We start from the raw sequence: 7,165 nt of genomic DNA, 5'->3' as shown, positions 1-7,165 counted from the left end.
GGCTGCCTTAAGATGTCTTCTGAATGTCAGGTAGTTGTTTATCTCTTTGACATCTGATGGGAGGGACATTCCCACTGAGGTGGGAGACCTGCCTGAAACAGCCCTTGCACTGCCTCCTGTCCGTAAGGTTTTGTCACAGCCCTGTCCCAAGTTCTGCTGCTGATCAAGGAGGGGCCAAGAGTCTCCAAGGAACTCTTGCCTAAGAGCAGAAGCCACATACATAGTCTGACAAGCCATAGGTTAGGGAATCCTGATGATCACAGAGTCAGGGGTTCAGAGGAAGCAGCAAGGTAGGGCAAGGAACCACAGGCGTTGTTTCCAGCATCTGACTGCTGCTGATAGTTCTGCTTAGGAAGGCCAGAACTAACTGGTTCTCATCAGTGTCTTCTCCTCTGCGAAGGCAGATGAGCTGTAGGTGGAGTCATTTCGGCTTCTCCCCCTTCAGGTTGCTGTCCAGCAGGCAAAGCTGATTACTGGCTCATGACGGGTTTCCCCAACAACCAGGGAGGCACCTGAGCCAGAGTCCGCCAGCGAGCTAGCCAGGTAGCCATCTTCAAGGAAATGCCATTGGATGTTCTGGCAAGAGCAGATCCAGGCTACTTTCGAGAGTGCCTGCTTCAGACCTCCTGAAGATCAGGGTACTAATTTACACAAGGATTCTACCTATAGTCTAGTTGCCTCCCTGCTATAGAAGTTCACTTTGCAACATTTGGAAGAGGATGGAGTCAATGACTGGAAAACGAAGAAGGGGAAGGGGTCAATGGGTTTGTCTCCTCTCTCTCTCTCTCTCTCTCTCTCTCTCTCTCTCACACACACACACACACACACATGGGGAGCATTAAGGGCAAGAACAGCAGGGGAGAGATAATGACTTACTAGATTCAAATCTCCTAAATACTGAATTATTGTTTTTACTGCACTGTTTGCAAAACTCAGACTTATTTCCACACAGCAGTACCTTTGCCCCCTTGAGAGTCCAGTACTCCTAATTGAGATGGTTCCCAAATCAATGAATGCTGTTATCTCAGGAAAATACTAACTCTAAAGAATTTCCGCTGGCTAGTGGTCGAGATGTGAGCAGGGACTTTCTGACAAAGGTCCATATTGCAAAACCTCTAGAGGATAAGAGTGCTCCCATGAGTCAGCTTCATTGTGTTATGAAACCATTATGTGGGAGTGATTCATAAATGTATCTCAGAGGTGGCAATAGGCATTCAAAGGTTCCTGTCACAAGGGCCACACAAAGTCACCTTCCTCTACCTTCACTTTTCCTGATAAAGATTGGCCAGCCGACCATATCTTCATTCTAATCTAGTCATTACATACATATACACATATTGACTTCCTTCCTTTGCTCTAAGACCTCAAAAATTTTACTCTTTCTAAATTGTTGTGTCTAATGTAGATTACTTCTATCTTTATACTTTTTACACCATTTTCCAAATATATTTGTAGATGTGTGCTTTTTTGTTTTTTGTTTTGTTTTTCTTTCTTTTGTTTTATTTTGGATTCAATGTCTGTAATTTGATCCTAGATGGGTAAACCGGCATTATGTATAAATATATTTATCTGGCCCATTGAACAGCTTCACACCACTGACGGGCTCTCAGTCCCCAAGAGCAAAATGCAAATATTAGCCCGTTACAGATTAACTTCTGTTGCAGGACTTATAAGAGCTCTGTATAAAACTTTTCTGTTTTCCGCTTAACATCCACACAAAGCACATGTTCACACACCACTTACTGCACTCTCACTGCATGTCCAGTGTCTGGTTCATCTCATTTTGTCTCTAAGCATGGTGTGAACTGATTTGCATAGGGTAAAGACTCTAACCACCCCTAACCCCATGTCCCCTGGTATGTAAACAAAAATAAATGAAATGAATTGCTGGTGTGAACAGCTAGTGGAGAAAGAGCTGTGAAATGCACTGAAAAAGGACACTGTGCTCTAAGGCAGGGGTGCAAGCACACCTTAACAAAGGTAGGTGCCCGGCTTGCGTTTCTGTGTGCGGAGCAAAGACATTTGCAATCTATGCTCTGCGTGAGCCGCATTGGAATCCTGCTCTGACTGCTTCCTTTGTGACCTTCAGCCTCATCAATCTTGTTGTTGTTTAGTCATTTAGTCATGTCCGACTCTTTGTGACCCCATGGACCAGAGCACGCCAGGCACTCCTGTCTTCCACTGCCTCCCGCAGTTTGGTCAAACTCATGTTAGTAGCTTCGAGAACACTGTTCAACCATCCCATCCTCTGCCATCCCCTTCTCCTTGTGCCCTCCATCCTTCCCAACATCCGGGTATTTTCCAGGGAGTCTTCTCTTCTCATGAGGTGGCCAAAGTATTGGAGCCTCAGCTTCAGGATCTGTCCTTCCAGTGAGCACTCAGGGCTGATTTCCTTAAGAATGGATAGGTTTGATCTTCTTGCAGTCCATGGGACTCTCAAGAGTCTCCTCCAGCACCGTAATTCAAAAGCATCAATTCTTTGGCAATCAGTCTTCTTTATGGTCCAGCTCTCACTTCCATACATCACTACTGGGAAAACCATAGCTTTAACTATACGGACCTTTGTCGGCAAGGTGATGTCTCTACTTTTTAAGATGCTGTCTAGGTTTGTCCATGGAGTTCTTCCAAGGCCATGAGGACAATTTGCCAGACACCTTTGGCGACCTGTTGGTGTTTATTGACCAGAGTCTCCTTTTATTCTTAGTGTTTTCCTATAGATTCCCCCTCCCCATACCTAAATCTTGTCCGCTGTTGTTTTCTTGTACAGTATTATCTGTTTAATGACTGCCAAATGACTCTTCTGTGTTGACATGATTTTACTTTTGTAATTGGACTATTTATTTTTAATAGACCTCCCCCGCCGCTTCATAATTTAAATGCAATTATCTTAAAACTTTGACTCTCCAGAACACAAACCTTTTCCTGCCCCATCTCCATCTGTGCAACTACAAAATATCCTAGTTAATGCAGTGAAAAAAGAAATGTTACAAATGTTTGTATGCATGTTGAGTGATTTTTTTTTCATGTGAAAAGAGATTATGTGTGTTGGGAAAAAAGCAAAACATCTCTGGCTATGACGCCTGTGATTTCCCCTCAGGCACATGACTGTGAGATAGCATGTGATTATGTCTATTTCTTAAATGATCTTCTGAGGAAAAGCTAAAGTAAAAACAAAAAGCAGATGTGCAATGAGATAACAGTTGCTCAGATTCCAAGTCAGGAAACAAGCAGGAATGGAGGAACATTTATAGTTTGCGTGAAGTTTGCATGAAGGCAGTAAACAGTTCTTGCTTCTGTGACCTCATCACAAGAGATGGATAAAGTAGCATCTTCAGCCACTTACCTCAAGGAAAACGAGTTACTTTAACAATGATGTTGGATCATTAAGCCAAAGTGTAGCCACTCAACTTAGAATTCAGAAATAAAGCATGGAGGCAACTTTTGCATAAACTAGCAGACCCTCCAAGTGTCCCTATTTTCCAGGGACAGTCCCAGATTTACAAAAGCTGTCCCGGTTTCTGATTTGATCCTGGAATGTCCCACTTTTCCTTAGGCCATCCCTATTTTCATCAGAGATATGTTGGAGGGTATGGAGTTAGGCTACCTCCCAAGCCAAGGAGATAAGTAACTATGCAACCTTTAGAAGACATCTGAAGGCAGCCCTGTATAGGGAAGAGTTGTTGTTTATTTAAAAAAAGTATTATGTTTTATGTTTTTATATATGTTGGAAGCCTCCCAGAGTGGATGGGATGGGGTAAAAATAATAAAATAATTCTTATTCTTATTATAGAATAGGGTGCCCCACGTTTAATCAGAGAAATGTTGGAGGATATGAAAGCGTGTTCTCCTTCATGGAGGGCACGTGTTGCGGTGGGGTCTATCAAGACATCCCATTGTTGCTTTGCGGGTGAAGGTAGTTGGCCACTGCTGTGATTGGGCTCCTCTTGTCGTTGGGGAGAAATTGATGTTGCCATTTTGTGATTGATAGCCAGAACTCTTATATTCCCTGTGCGCAGCGTTGAGCTGCCTCTTTTCGCTGCGCACATCGGACCACCTGCCCACCCTCCCTATATTTAGGGTTGTTCGCATTGACCTTGCTACGCCTGTCATGGGGTCATCTGCTTTTGGAGCAGGGGCCCGGTGGGAATTTTGTCCATTTGGCTGATGCCATTTGGTTTTTGCCTACTGCGTAGCAAATCGCCACAACTTGTAAGGTTGCGGTTAGGCGTTGGTTTTATGAATTGGTTGGTGGAGGGGATATGGTTGGCTGTGCCTGCCCCTCCAATGCTGCTGCTGCAAGGGTATTCCATTAAAGGAATTCAGCGGCTCGCCATGCTTTTGTCCGAACCCCTGGCAAGGGGCTAGGGCCACGCAAGAGCCCCTGGGAACATTCGGGGAGAGGTGAGGGCATGGTACCCAGCTCCATCTTTCTCCCCAAATTGTTTTCGCTTTCTGACTTTCGCGGACGTGCGAATGTCAGTCTGTCCCCGTGGGGGTCAGATAGTCGCAACCAATGCCTAAGCAACCACTCACATTTTTTGTATTTTAATAAAGTTGTGGCCAAAATTATGCCAAAAACCTTAAACAAAAATTCTGTGTGAATTGTGTTTTATTGGGGTGGCTTGGGGACCTTGACACGCAACTAGGTCAGTAGTGGACAGACACCTTGTTTAATGGGGCTATTAAGAGTGGAAAATCCATGCCCCATTACCTCTTGTTTGCTCCTGTGTTGAGCAGTGGAAGAACAAGGAGCTAGGCCAATCTGAATAGTCTCGCCCTGACATCACACACTCCTTCCCCAGATGTCTGCTGCAAACATAGAGCAAACACCTGCAAAGATTCGGGCCTTTGCCTGCACAACTGTACATGGCAAGGCTTACGCAGAATGGTTCCAGAATCTGGGGAGGTCTTTGTGTGTACAACTTCTCCTTACAAAGGTGAATGCTGAATTCTCAGGCATTGTGAGAGGAACGTGTGATGCTGTGGTGTATCTGCCCTGCACAGGAGCCCTGTCGCTTGCGAAAAATCATTTGTGTCATGAAGATGCATGTAACATAACAAGGTTTTCATTAACATGCTGGATGCCAGAATAAAGGTAAAAAAGGTAAAGGACCCCTGGATGGTTAAGTCCAGTCAAAGGCGACTATGGGGTTGTGGCGCTCATCTCGCTTTCAGGCTGAAGGAGCTGGCGTTTGTCCACAGACAGCTTTCCGGGTCATGTTGCCAGCAGGACTAAACCACTTCTGTTGCAACGGTGTAGCACCCTGCTTGTGGTTAACGCTTAGCTGGAATGAAATATTCAACGCAGCAATAGAGAAATTAAAATAGTAATTTATTTGTCAGACAAATAAATATGAGGCACAGTGGTATATGGTTACCAAGCTCTGGCCTGGCCTCTTGTCATTCTGGCCAGCACTTATATTTCCTTAATCCAGCCCCCTTGCTCCTCCTGTGGCTGCCTCTGTCCAATCAGCCTGGTTGAAATTCCTATTGGCTGTTTGCTAGAACCAATCACAAAAGATACACCCATTTCCTCTTGCCCTTTTATGGAAATCAAAAAGCTATATATTCTTCTATCTATAAATGACAAATAAGTAGTAATATATCTTACATGTGTCTCAACAAGGAATCTTAATTACCAGCTCACCTCTTGCCCTCCTTGCCCTATTGCCTTCCAAAACAGATGATTAATCTTGAATTTTTATCTTAAACATATGTCAAGGATTTTGAGTTCACATCAACATTGAGAGATCTCCTTCATTTGAAGGTTTCTAAACAAAAGGCCTGACAACCATATATCAGGAGTGCTCGATGGCGTCTCCTGTCTGGCAAGGGGGGGCTGGTGGCTGATGGCCCCTGTGATCTCTTCCAACTATATAAAATAAGAATCTAGCATTTCTTAAATCCTTTGTATAATTATATTTAAACTAATATATTTAATACATAAATAACCTTTTAAAAGGAAAAGAAATCTTAAAAGGATCTTAGTTTAAGAAAGAAACAGCTTTAGAAAAGACTTCCCAAAAATGTTCTGTTTCTGCCAGCCAGACCAGTTGCTTTTTCACTGCTCTTGACCTTTTTAACCTTAGGAAGAAGATATGGCTCATTTTACTATTTATCCACCCTTAATTTGTAGGGTCAGTGTAACCTTGGCTCTCAGCCTGTAATTCCCTTTTTACGACTTTGAGAATTGTTTTCTGCTATAAATCAGGGGGGCCCCTTGTCTAGGAGTAAAAACATTTTGCCAAGGTTTTTAGGCAGCTGGTCTTCTGCCTGGCATAAAACATTTTAAGCTCATTTTTAAAATACAAGCCCTGATTAAACATATAAGCTTTAATAAAAATGCAAGCTTATGATTAGATGCCTCAACGGAACACCATGACGGAAGCCAGAGAGCATGGAAATGCTGTTTACCTTCCTGCCACAGCGGTACCTATTTATCTACTTTCACTGGTGCGCTTTCGAACTGCTAGGTTGCCAAAATATACTTGGTTAAAAGAGGGGACAACATTTCTTCTCAAAACATTTTTGAGCCCTTGAGAAATCTTTGGGGACTAAAATTATGAAAGCTGGATCATTAAGGATTTGGGCTTTTTGCAAATTTGCCACAGAGAATCCTTTGTGTCCCATTATATTTTCAAATATATGCATGCTACCATGAGACCTAGAACTTTGTTGTTGTTTTTTAAGGTGCAAGAGTCCAAATTTTCAGGACTTTGAAGATCTGTACTTCACAGTCCTTATTTTATGGTATACAAAAAGATGGGTCATTTACGTATCAGTGCACTCTCTAATTTGGGTGTATAATGTGAAAAACTGGATTTATATCAGGAATGTTTGATTCATCATTGTTATTTCTTGTCAGCTGCCTGGATTTCTTGTCAACCGCTTAGAGGTTTTATTACAATCAAACAGTATATAAATTTTGTTAGATAATAATAAATACGTACATTATTGGTGATTTCTTCATAGATGGACAGAGACAGCAAAGTAGGATGATAAGAGACATGTTACAGTGTCCTCACTGCAACATGTTCATGAATCAGGATGTATTTTCTGGTGATATATTTATTATTTGGTCTGCATATTTGCATTCAGACACTTGAAGAAGGAAGCTCTTGGCTCCATTTAAAAGAAGAAGAGGTTTACATACTCTTATCCAACT

Source organism: Podarcis cretensis (genome assembly GCF_951804945.1).
Source record: "Podarcis cretensis genome assembly, chromosome: 17".
Taxonomy (NCBI): Eukaryota; Metazoa; Chordata; class Lepidosauria; order Squamata; family Lacertidae; genus Podarcis; species Podarcis cretensis.
Note: the sequence above shows the minus strand (reverse complement) of the source record.